Source organism: Cucurbita maxima, unplaced genomic scaffold (assembly GCF_002738345.1).
Source record: "Cucurbita maxima cultivar Rimu unplaced genomic scaffold, Cmax_1.0 Cma_Scf00182, whole genome shotgun sequence".
Lineage (NCBI taxonomy): Eukaryota > Viridiplantae > Streptophyta > Magnoliopsida > Cucurbitales > Cucurbitaceae > Cucurbita > Cucurbita maxima.
Genome location: NW_019272198.1, coordinates 72,292 through 85,928, shown reverse-complemented (window position 1 = coordinate 85,928; position 13,637 = coordinate 72,292). Strand labels below are relative to the sequence as shown.

The 13,637-nt window shown below is 36.3% G+C and overlaps 2 non-coding genes across 2 annotated transcripts; both read right to left on the bottom strand.

The window, feature by feature from the left end:
* Positions 1-276: 276 nt before the first annotated feature.
* Positions 277-350, bottom strand: TRNAI-AAU. The gene has a single exon. It is a non-coding gene; the product is annotated as a tRNA-Ile (tRNA).
* A 1,613-nt stretch (positions 351-1,963) lies between these two features.
* Positions 1,964-2,037, bottom strand: TRNAI-AAU. Its single transcript has one exon. It is a non-coding gene; the product is annotated as a tRNA-Ile (tRNA).
* Positions 2,038-13,637: the final 11,600 nt, after the last annotated feature.

Sequence of the window (13,637 nt, the reverse complement as noted above, 5' to 3'; positions counted from 1 at the left end):
AGTTCGTAGTGTTGGAACCCCGTATCATGTTAACATATTATTAAGAATTAATAAAACTTGGCCTATATAATTGTCGAACCTACGACCTCCACGTTTTTAACACGACAATCTTACAACTGAGCTAATTGGGCAAAGATTTTATGCACATTATAGATTGTTAGCTCCTAATCCAGCCAATCGAGTTTCGTTTACATAATTTTATGCATAATAAACTTAAAAAAGTCATTATCTTCTAAAAAAACATCGTAGTGTTTTAACTCGTATAATGAGGGAAATTGGCCCATGCAGATCTCGAACCTGCGACCTTCGCGTTATTAGCACGACGCTCTAACCAACTGAGCTAATAGGCCATAGATTTTCTCATCTGACAATGCACTTGATGTGCTATTCTACCCTATCGTTAATACATGTCCCTCAGGCTGTCTGACACGCTTTCCCTCCCGCAAGTTGACACTTGGCTTGCCGGCTTTCTCATGCGCTTTCCTTCCCACAAGTTGACACGTGGCTTGCCGAAAAATTTTCTCTCATAAGAGTCGCAATACTGAATTTAGCCTTCAAAGTGAGTTCATTTACCTCCTTGTTCGTGAAAAGACTCTGAGAAATACTCGAATTTCATCTTTCGCAAAAGAACATATCGAACGGCCAAAATAAGTTCATTTACCTCCTTCTTGTTCCTGAAATGACTCTCAGAAATCCTCGAATTTCATCCTTCATGTAAGAACATATCGAACGACTCAGATCTAAAGAAAATTTTGAACGGCCGTATCATCGGTTTAAAGTTCGTACTGTTGTAACCCTGTATCATGAAAAGATATTATGAAGAATTAAAAAAACTTGTTCTATGGAATTGTCGAACCTACGACGTCCACGTTTTTAAAACAATAATCTTACAACTGAGCTAATTGGGCATAGGTTTTATGCACCTTATAGGTCGTTAGCTCTTAATACTGCCAATCGAGTTTTGTTTACATAACTTTATGCATAATAAACTTAAAAAAAGTCATTATCTTCTAAAGTTCGTAGTGTTTTAACTCGTATCTTGAAAAGATATAATTAAAAATGAATGAAATTGGTCCATTCAAGTGTCAAACTTGCGACCTCCACGTTATTTGCACAACGCTTTAACCAACTAAGCTAATAGGCCATTGACTTTCTTGCCTAACAATGCGCCTGACGCGTTATTCCACCCAATCGTCAATACGTGTCCCTCAGGCTGTCTGACACGCTTTCCCTCCCGCAAGTTGACACGTGGCTTGCCTGCTGTCTCACGCGCTTTCCTTCCCCACAAGTTGACACGTGGCTTGACGAAAAATTTTCTCTCATGAGAGTCGAAATACTGAATTTGGCCTTCAAAGTGAGTTCATTTACCTCCTTGTTCGTGAAAAGACTCTAAGAAATCCTCAAATTTCATATTTCATAAAAGAACATATCGAACAGCCAAAACTAGTTCATTTACCAACAAGAACATATCGAACGGCCAAAACTAGTCCATTTACCAACTTCTTGTTCCTCCTTGTTCGTGAAAAGACTCTAAGAAATCCTCAAATTTCATCTTTCATAAAAGAACATATCGAACGGCCAAAACTAGTTCATTTACCAACTTCTTGTTCCTGAAATGACTCTCATAAATCCTCTAAAGAAAAACTGTGAACGACCGTATCATCGGTTTAAAGTTCGTAGTGTTGTAACCCCGTATCATGTAAATATATTATGAATAATTAATAAAACTAGGCCTATGTAATTGTCGAACCTACGACCTCCACGTTTTTAACACGATAATCTTACAACTGAGCTAATTGGGCAAAGATTTTATGCACATTATAGATCGTTAGCTTCTAATCCAGCCAATCGAGTTTCGTTTACGTAACTTTATGCATAATAAACTTAAAAAAGTCATTATCTTCTAAAAATCGTAGTGTTTTAACTCGTATAATGAAAAGATATAATTAAAAATGAGGGAAATTGGCCCATGCAGGTCTCGAACCTGCGACCTTCGCGTTATTAGCACGACGCTCTAACCAACTGAGCTAATAGGCCATAGATTTTCTCGCCTGACAATGCACTTGACGTGTTATTCTACCCTATCGTTAAGACGTGTCCCTCAGGCTGTCTGACACGCTTTCCCTCCGGCAAGTTGACACTTGGCTTGCCGGCTTTCTCACGCGCTTTCCTTCCCACAAGTTGACACGTGGCTTGCCGAAAAATTTTCTCTCATGAGAGTCGCAATACTGAATCTGGCCTTCAAAGTGAGTTCATTTACCTCCTTGTTCGTGAAAAGACTCTGAGAAATACTCGAATTTCATCTTTCGTAAAAGAACATATCGAACGGCCAAAATAAGTTCATTTACCTCCTTCTTGTTCCTGAAATGACTCTCAGAAATCCTCGAATTTCATCCTTCATGTAAGAACATATCGAACGACTCAGATCTAAAGAAAATTTTGAACGGACGTATCATCGGTTTAAAGTTCGTACTGTTGTAACCCCGTATCATGAAAAGATATTATGAAGAATTAAAAAAACTTGGTCTATGAAATTGTCGAACCTACGACCTCCACGTTTTAAAAACAATAATCTTACAACTGAGCTAATTGGGCATAGGTTTTATGCACCTTATAGGTCTTTAGCTCTTAATATTGCCAATCGAGTTTTGTTTACATAACTTTATACATAATAAACTTAAAAAAGTCATTATCTTCTAAAGTTCGTAGTGTTTTAACTCGTATCTTGAAAAGATATAATTAAAAATGAATGAAATTGGTCCATTCAAGTGTCAAACCTGCGACGTCCACGTTATTTGCACAATGCTCTAACCAACTAAGCTAATAGGCCATTGACTTTCTTGCCTAACAATGCGCCTGACCCGTTATTCCACCCAATCGTCAATACATGTCCCTCAGGCTGTCTGACCCGCTTTCCCTCCCGCAAGTTGACACGTGGCTTGCCGACTTTCTCACGCGTTTTCCTTCCCACAAGTTGACACGTGGCTTGGCAAGTTGACACGTGGCTTGCCGACTTTCTCACGCGTTTTCCTTCCCACAAGTTGACACGTGGCTTGCCGAAAAATTTTCTCTCATGAGAGTTGCAATACTGAATCTGGCCTTCAAAGTGAGTTCATTAACCTCCTTGTTCGTGAAATGAGAAATACTCGAATTTCATCTTTCGTAAAAGAACATATCGAACGGCCAAAATATGTTCATTTACCTCCTTCTTGTTCCTGAAATGACTCTCAGAAATCCTCGAATTTCATCCTTCATTGAAGAAAATATCGAACGACTCAGATCTAAAGAAAAATTGTGAACGGCCGTATCATCGGTTTAAAGTTCGTACTATTGTAACCCCGTATCATGTAAAGATATTATTAAGAATTAATAAAACTTGGCCTATGTAATTTTCGAACCTACGACCTCCACGTTTTTAACACGACAATCTTGTTATGCCTATGTAATTCAAAACTAAGGTTGAATTGTATGAATAACTTGTTATGCCTTATGGAAAAGAGCTCAATTCTTGTTCCAAACTGTTACCTAAACTTTCAACTTTATAGGGGAAGCTTAAACTGGCATTGAGAGCTTCAGAATCACTGTGATTTTGAGATTGAACTTTCTGGATAATCTGTAAAAAATATCTACACTTGTCAGAGGACACAGATTTTTATCCCTTTTTATTCATGGTTCTTATAATCAACTACTCTATTTTCCTATTAAAAAATATAGTCACGGCATACATGACATTACTACTATGCATGAAAGAATGTATTTACAACATTTCATAAATGGTGCTATGGACTTAAATGTTCATAATAAAGAAGATAACTTTACAATATTGTTATGAACAACATAGTGGAAAACAGATAACTTTAGTTTAAATAAAAATAAAGCAATGCCCTGATCTAACCTAAGAATCACTAAAAATAACATGAATGCAACTACCCTAACTTTGGTTTCTTGGCCTTGAACGCAATGTTGTCATCCGTAAATGGGTATCTTACCTTTACTTTAAAATAAGAGTAGCATGTGGTTTGAGTACTTTAATAAATACTCAGTAAGTAATCCCACTCTTAGGGTCGGAATATGAATGACGTGTAATATAGTGGGACCTATCCTTTCATAAATACATTGTGGCATGGGCTTGGGCTTTGCTTTTTAGTCCGAGCAGAGTTGATTATGTTGTACTTCCCTACACACGACTCATGAATGTGCACATTGACCACCAGGTGGGTTGGTATAAGAGTACTCTATGGGTTTGCCTCGTCGAGCTTGTGCACACTCACACTACCAAATACCATGAAGGGAAACGACCAGCATAATATCATACGGAACATAAATATTTTAAGGTATGTGTTTGTACTAATCATAATGGGGAAGTATCTCGATGCACCTCCCATATAAAATGCATGAGATCCCTAACATTAAAACACGACATAACGTTCCTATGAGACATACATACTTGATTCTTGTCATATTGTTCATGATTAACAATACATGGTTTTTCTAATGTTTCATAGGCATAGGGTGTACTAAACATAATATAGAAGTATCTCGATGCACGTGGTATACAAAATGCATGAGGTCCCATAACATTAAAGCATGACATATATTCATGGCGCTAGGAAGCTAGTCATACCTCCAATCTATTCCTAGCATAGTATTCCTATGAGATATAAATACTTGATTCATTTCATATTTTTAATAATTAACAATACACGATTTTTTAATGCCTCATAGTCCTAGAATAGTGTATATGATATCATAGCATAACTTGTATGCAACATATCGTATATCATATCATATACATAACATAAGTGTATATGATATCATAGCATAACTTGTATGCAACATATCGTATATCATATCATATACATAACATAATATATGTCATACAACCATAAAACACGACATGTGCAGGGGCCACAGGTAGAGATGTCCATTCCCTATCATCATCCCCACCATCATCCCCACCATCTATTTCATTCTCCATTTCTATAAAATTCTCTATCCCTATCATCATCCCCACCATCATCCCCACCATCTATTTCATTCTCCATTTCTATAAAATTCTCTATTTATTTGTGTGGGGATGAGGGTAAGGGATTCATCGCAAGGAAGTGGCAGGGATCGGATTCCTTATGGAGAATTTTAGTGGGTTTTAAATCAAGAGTCAGTCTTAGAGGGAAAGGCCAAGAGTGTTGAAGATGAAAGGCCAAGAATCTTTATATGAAGAATGACTTTTTATGGGTTAGGAAATAATGACATTCTTATGTCTATATTTAGTTTTAGAAGACCTTGTAAATACATTTTTTATTACTACTGTAAAATGGTAAAGTAGAGTAGAGAAAAAAAAAAAGAAAAGAAATAGAGAAGCAATAGAAGGTTTTTTCAGATAAACAGAGTGTTCTTTGTCTCCTTCTATCGTTAGTGTGTGTGAGACTTATTTCACAAATTTATTAGTTTTGTTTAACAAATGTGTATCAAGCCAATGGCGAATGTGACGGGTCAAATGTCGCTACCGCGACTAATGAAGACAAACTACGAGAATTAGAGCATTCATATGAAAGCTTTTCTCAGTTCTCAAGATGCATGGGAGGTGGTCGAAGAAGAGTTAGAAGAACCAAAGGATACCCTGGTTTATACAGCAGCACAAAACAAGGCATTAAAAGAGATGCGATCAAAGGATGAGGGGGCACTTTACATGTAGTTCCGAGCCATTGACGTGTCGGGCTTTGAGAAGCTTGTCAGTGCAACTACTTCAAAAGAAGCGTCGGACACTTTAGGAAAAGTGTTCAAAGGAATCGACCGAGTCAAACAAGTGCGTCTCAAAACTCTTCGTGGCAAGTTGGAGAGCATGAAGATAAAGAAGTTATAAAGTGTATTTGACTACGTCACGCATGTACACACTATGGTCAACCAACTCAACCAAAATGGAGAAATGTTAGCCGAGACGCGGGTTTTGGAGATGATTTTAAGGTCATTAACCAACAACTCAACTGAAATGAAGGAGTCAATCAAGCACTTCAAACCAAGGCATCAATCAAAGATGAAAAGGTACTCTACTCTCAAAATTTTGAAGGTAGAGGTTTTGGCCATGAAAGTAGTAAAAATGGTCATGATTGTCAAGGCAGCAGTCATGAAGGATACTGTAAGAAGAAGGGACAATCGAGCCAAGCAAATTTGCATGGAAGAGGACGCAGTCGAGGAAGAGGCTGCCAATCAATTTACTCCAACATTCAGTGTTACAAATGTCACAAATATGGTCACTGTGCGAACGATTGTAACTTCGACAAATGTTACAATTATGGCAGAGGGGCATTTTGCAAACAATTGTCGAGTCGATAAAAAGGTGGAAAAAACAATCAACCTAGCCTTGGATGACGCAACAAACGAAGGTCTTCTCTTGATGGCTCAAAATGAAGATCTAAAAGCGAAAGAACATGGCGAAGAAAAAGATGATGGCCGTAGTTGTGAAGCGGTGGAAGCCATTGGAAACGAGGGGATACACAGCAGATTTGGCAAAATCACGATATTAGAGACAAAAAAATCAAAGAAGGAATCTAGATTGAACACACGATCGACGAACGAGCCAAAGAAACTTCCAAATCATCCGAAGGAGAATAGAGATTTAGAGCAACAACCAAAATCTGCCGCTAATAAATTTGTGGAGAAGTCTCAGTTGCAGACGTTGAAATTCCTGAACGAGTGCCTTTTGAAGGAGAAAGTAGAGATTAAAAAAGAAAATAAAGCTTTTAGAAATGGAGATTGAAAGGTTAGAAAAGAAAGTGGCTGAGCTGAGTGAGAGTTGTTTCTATCTCAAACAGGAGAAGAAAGAGAATGAGAAGGTAATTTGTGAGCTTATGAAGAGAATTGAAGAAGGTGTGGAGTGATAGAGGTCAGCTACTGATGAGTGGTGGGTTCAAAACCAGAGGAGTGCGTTGGGAAGTGAGATTCTTTACATTGAAGCTTGACACCATACTGATCGGGTCAAACATCTATCTAGTCAAACTGGGTTAGATGTGGGCATGGGTTGGAAGAGCTACCACGTGTTGCAAATCGAGTGGAGCCGCGTCACCTTACAACACGCATGACGCGTTATTCCATTCATCGTCAATACGTGTCCCTCAGGCTGTCTGACATGCTTTTCCTCCCGCAAGTTGATACGTGGCTTGCTGGCTATCTGACGCGCTTTCTGTCCCACAAGTTGACACGTGGCTTGTCGGAAAATTTTCTCCTGACAATGCGCATAACACGTTATTCCACCCAATCGTCAATACGTGTCCCTCAGGCTATCTAACGCGCTTTCCCTCCAACAATTTGACATGTGGCTTGCCGGAAATTTTTCTCTCCTGAGAGTCGCAATACTGAATCTGGCCTTCAAAGTCAGTTCATTTACCTCCTTGTTCTCGAAAGGACCCTCAGAAATCATCGAATTTCATCCTTCATAGAAGAACATATCGAACGGCCAAAATAAGTTCATTTACCTCCTTCTTGTTCCTAAAAGGACCCTCAGAAATCCTCAAATTTCATCCTTCGTATAAGAACATATCGAACGGCCAAAATAAGTTCATTTACCTCCTTGTTCCTAAAAGGACCCTCAGAAATCCTCGAATTTCATTCTTCGTAGAAGAACATATCGAACGACTAAAGAAAAATTGTGAATGAGAAAGGTTACCTCGCAGGTCTTATCGGTTTACAGTTCGTAGTGTTGTAACCCCATATCATGAAAAGATATTATTATGAATTAATAAAATTTGGCCTATGTAATTTGTCGAATCTACAACCATCACGTTATTAACACAACAATCTAACCAACTGAGCTAATTGGACATAAGTTTTATGCACGTTATAGATCGTTAGCTCCTAATACAGTCAATCGAGTTTCGTTTGCATAACTTTATGCATAATAAACTTAAAAAAGTCATTATCTTTTAACGTTCATAGTGTTTTAACTCGTATCATGAAAAGATATAATTAAAAATAAATGAAATTAGCACATGGAGATGTCAAACCTGCAACCTTCACGATATTAGCACATCGCTCTAACCAACTTAGCTAATAAGCCATAGGTTTTATGCACATTGTAGATTGATAGCTCATAATTTAATAAATCGAGTTTAGGTTACATAATTTTTTGCATGATAAACTTAAAACTTTAAGTCATTATCTTTAAAGTTCGTAATGTTGTAACCCCGTATCATGAAAAGATATTATTAAGAAGAAATGAAATCGGCCCATGCAGGTGTCAAACCAACGACCTTCACATTATTAGCCCGACAATCTAACAAACTGAGCTAATAGGCCATAGGTTTTATGAACATTGTAGATCGATAGCTCCTCATTCAGTCAATCAAGTTTCGCTTACATAATTTTATGCATAATAAACTTAAAACTATAAGTGATTATCTTTTAAATCTAGTATCATTAAATATATCATTATTGAGAAGGAATGAAATTAACGATGCAAGTGTCAAACCTGTAGTAGCTCCTAATATAGCCAATCGAGTTTAGGTTACATAATTTTATGCATAATAAAACTTAAAACTCTTTAATTTCAAGTCATCATGAAATTAGCCCATCCAACCTTCATGTTATTAACTCGACGTTCTAACCAACTAATCTAATAGGCCACAAGTTTTATACTCATTGCAGAATAGTAGCTCCTAAACCAGTCAATCGAGTTTAGGTTACATAATTTTATGCATAATAAACTTAAAACTTTAGGTCGTTATCTTTTAAAGATTGTAGTGCTTTACCCCCGTATCATTAAAGATATCTTTGAGAATTAATTAAATTGACCCATCCAAGTGGCAAACATGCTACCTTCGCACTTAATTAGCGCGACGTTCTAACAAACTAAGCTAATGGACCAAAGGTTTTATGCAACTTGCAGATCAATAGCTCCTAATCTAGCCAATCACTTCATTTTAAAACATTATATTTAAAGTTCGTAGTGTTGTAACCCCGTATCATGAAAAGATGTTTTTAAGAGAATTAATGATATTGTCCCATGGTAAAAGGGAGGTCCATCACTTCATTTTATAAGCCCACTTGAACTGTTTAAAGTCATTCGAAAAATACATTTTTTGACGGCTCTAGGTTAATATTTTGGCTGATCCGGCTTGGGTTTGATACGTTCGGACACTTTCTTCTTTCAACTTTTCAGAAGCTTAAATTAGTATGACTATCTTTTGCCTAGTTAAATTTTTAGAATCGAGTTTAAATTATTAATGTACCGGTAGGTTTAGTTAGTTTATATACTTATGAGTAAGTTTAAATTACTTTATACAAAAGTAGGTGAGTTAATTTCCATAATAAAATTTTAATTTATGGTTGTTGGACTTCTTAGGGAAAATTAAAATTTAGAGGCTAGCATTAAGATAACGTCAAATGGTTGTAGCTCCTTCGAAGGCTAACCAAGTAAGTGGCCTTACCATCATTTGGTTATAATTGTGTATTGTATGATGACACGTGCTCGTGGCTTTGCAAATTGTAATAGCCCAAGCTCATCGCTAGCAGATATTGTCTTCTTCGGGTTTTCGAGATTACCTTACGTTTTTAAAACGCATAGAGAAATTTTCACTCCCTTATAAAGAATGTTCCCCTCTCCAACTGTTGTGGGATCTCACAATCCATCCTCTTTCGAGACTCAGTATCCTTGTTGGTACTTGTTACTTTCTCCAATCAATGTGGGATCTCACAATCCAACCCCTTTCAAGCCCAAGCATCCTCGCTAGCACATCGCCCGATGTCTGGCTCTAATACCATTTGTAACCGTCCAAGCCCACCACTAGTAAATATTCTCCTATTTTGACTTTTCCTTTGGGGCATCTGCTCAAGGGTTTAAAATGCTTTTTTCTATGGAGAGATTTTTACACCCTTATAAATAATGATTTGTTTCCCTCTCCAACCAATGTGAGATCTAAAAATGCATTTGTCAACTACTAAATGAAAATCAATGCATACACTGTTATTCGTTCTCCCCAGTACACCACTCAGTGTCTGGCTCTAATACCAACATTAACACCCCTAATTTCTTACCTTAATTAGAGGTGTCAAACATGCATGCCTTAATTAACATATGCGGACATTGAAATGATACATTTTCAAATGAAGTCATAGACTTACACATTTAATTTAAAACAAGAAAGTAAGAAATAACGTAGTTTTAAAACATGAAAAAGTTTTGCGTATATCCCATAGGGTCGAGACTTTATCCAAAGTACATGTGTAAGCTTGTGAGTGCAACAGCCCACCACTACTCGAATGGTAGTGTGTCCTTTTGTTATCTTATGTAAACCTAGAAAGAATTCCATGACATAATCTCTAAGTTGTTGAACCTTTGAGTACCCATCAGATTCACTACCCAACGGTTTGGGCATATCCTTTAACAACTATCTATGTGACCTACCACGTTGAAGAACTTAACCAACTTGGGATTCACTCACTATGTATCAGTAATTTAGTGTGGTATTCACATTAAGGATGAGGAAAATAATCTCATGTTCGTTTGGTAAATATGAATTTGGATACTTACTTTTTGAGTTGTCTTAATACTCTAACTAGTCATCTCTTCATAACATCATTAAATCTTACTTACCTTCATATATCATCTAGTACATCCTTATACTATAACTACGGCCAGCAAATTCCTTAACTTTTGAAATCTCTTCTCACAAACTCATTGTAAGTGCGAGTTGTGATCGCATGTATTGAATGAGTTAAACTCAAAACTTTTCAACAAATCTTCTACCTTGTCAAAGCTAGGAAACTTACAACTTTATATCTCTAAATAAGTCTAGACAAACTACAATTTGTTCCTCCTTTAAAATGGTTCACCAGACCATATTCTATAATATTCAATGTCTAAGGAAAATACTTTTGTTCAACCAAGACTCTACATCGGAGAGTTTGGTATAACGCTCATTATATAGAGGTATCAAGTTGGCTTAAGGGCTCATCTTGTTATCTTTTTTGTCTCTGATTAGCCTCCTATAATCAATATGAACACTATTATAAAACAAGTTTAGAAACCTTGTTAAATATCTAATTCATAAAAATTACTTGAGCTATGGGAAATTAGTGAGCCCAACAACATCACTCTAACTCACACAACTATGTCGAACTCCGAGAAAACCTTTTAACCTTGCCTTATTTGTTCATATGCTTGAGGGAACCCTTGTTTCTACATGTATGCATGTTTTTTTTCTTTTTAATAACTATCTGGATCAACTCTTAATGTTCAATATATCGTCGTGTGTGCCCATTATTTCCTCTTAACGACTAGAGATATTGCTCTCTAAAACAAATGTTGAGGAGTGTGAAGTCTTGACTTAGTAGCTCATGTGTCTATGGCAGGGTCTACCTTAACTCTGCCAAGTTGTCCTGGCCACTGAAAAAAAATCAAGTAGATTCAAGCTTCATATCTCGTGTGGGTATTAATATTGGAATAACTTAGATACAACATTCAACCTTATTTCAAACCTTCCTAATTTCTTAGAGTTCATACCTTAAACACGTTCTAATTTCCCACCAAAAAGTGTTACCCTTTAGAGCTATACTATTTTATACAAATCAGACTACTCAAACTATTAATTACTGCTTATACTAATAAACTTTACACATTTTACAACTATTAATTACTCCTTAACAATAAACACATTCAACAATAAACACATTCAACAACTATTAATTACTCCTTAAATCAAAGTTCCCTAAAGGTATATAATACACATATTCTGTACAAGTTTAAGTAGTACACACTATTTTTAACCTTGAGAGTACAAGTAACAACAAGTCAAAGTCAAAGTCAAAGTACAATATGTACCTGAAATCGTACCCTTTCTTAGAGGGAGGTACTGTTTCGCGAGACAGGATCACACATGCTTTACACATCTTGTCTTACCCAGTGTTCGATAAACCAACAACGAGGAAAAACAACAACAAAAAATAACACAATGCAAAATAAATGGATTTTAGCGTTTTTTAATTCTAAGCAAAAAAATTCTCAAGAGCTAATCGTATTTTTAAATCATTTTTATACTTCTTTAGAGGAAAAAAATAAATTGAAATTTTCGGGAGAAGACGTTAAGAGGAGCAAATCACAATTGTATAAACTGTCAGTATTGAATCTTATGGAAGAATATAAATCGAAGTTTCCTTTATCGGAAATTGAATTACGTCAGCTACAACAGAAAATAGAAGATGACAGTATGAAGTTCGACGAGAGTTCAATATATAATGTTGTTCCTAACTTTATTAAAATCTTAATACAGAAGGATAAATTGAGTGCAAAGGATTATATAATTGAGAAATTAGCTGATGATGATGACATAAAAATGCTTGAAGAGTTCGGTCAATATACTCTAGAGGCATTAATTATTCACGTTCTGGGAATTGTTTTCAACACATATGAAAGTATAGTTCGTGCAGCTTCTTTAATTAATCAACTCGACTCTTCTGTACGTACACATTCTAGGTTATTAAAATCCCACTCCTCTAAAAAGAGCATTTCTAATGTTCATATGTCTGATAAAATGGAAAAGTCTGAGACTTTTTCCTTCGGTGTCTTCTTACTCGAGTTTATGGAGGAGCGGGGATTTGTAAGTTCTATTACAATGGAATCCTTTGGTAGTGGTGTTAAGAAAAAGTCGAAAGGTGGCTATTATTATGAAAGCAATCTATTCATTGTCTGTAATTTTGATATTACTTTACTTCCGATCAAGCTCAACCTTCCTATGATATGCCCACCTCTTGATTGGATGAGTGCGTGTCCGCCGAATCAATCTCCTAGATATCTCTCAGATCTATCAGGGGGTTACCTAAGTGGACCGACTGGTGAGATTTATGATTGTTACCGCTTATTAAGTTCTGGTGACCTAAATCACTTTTATATATATAGGTTATTCTTCTTATTATAAGAATGATTACAAGTCTATGTGTAAAGTCATGAATGCGCTGCAGCGTCAGCCCTTTACAATCAACAGTGATTGGTTGAACCATTTAATGGAAAATGAAGACTATTTTGTTGACGATGGTCTTCTTATGCCACAATTTCTGGAAACGATGAATATCAGATGTTAGCCCCATTCTTAGAGATTTCCACATGAAGGATGAGGTAATATACAATGAATTTTCCTTTAACGATTTGTTACATACAGTGATTAAGACTATCCAGCGTTCACGCTATGAACGATTAATTCTCAATCTCGCAAGAGCCTACGATGGCTATAAATTTTACCTACCCGCCTTTCTTGACTTCAGAGATAGAATTTATCGCTGTGGTATTTTGCATTTTCACGAGTGTGATCTTGCACGAAGCCTGATTGTGTTTGCTGATCATAATCATCAGAAGGAGGAGATAAAGTGTAATTCTTATATAAGAGATGAAATTAGCTTATCAACATTCTTCCATTTTAAGTCTTTAACTCAATGGTTGAAGCAGTGGATTTTATCAACAATTTTAATAACAAAGACAATAAAATTATATCTCAAAACATAACGTTGGCTAAACGGCCTTTTCAGTTTGCAGTCAATATTTATGCAATGCTAAATCACAAATTTCAGTTTTTAAAAGACTTTATCCCTATTACCCAGGACGCTGCATCAAGTGCATATCAGATTATGAGTTACTTTTTATTGGATGAGAG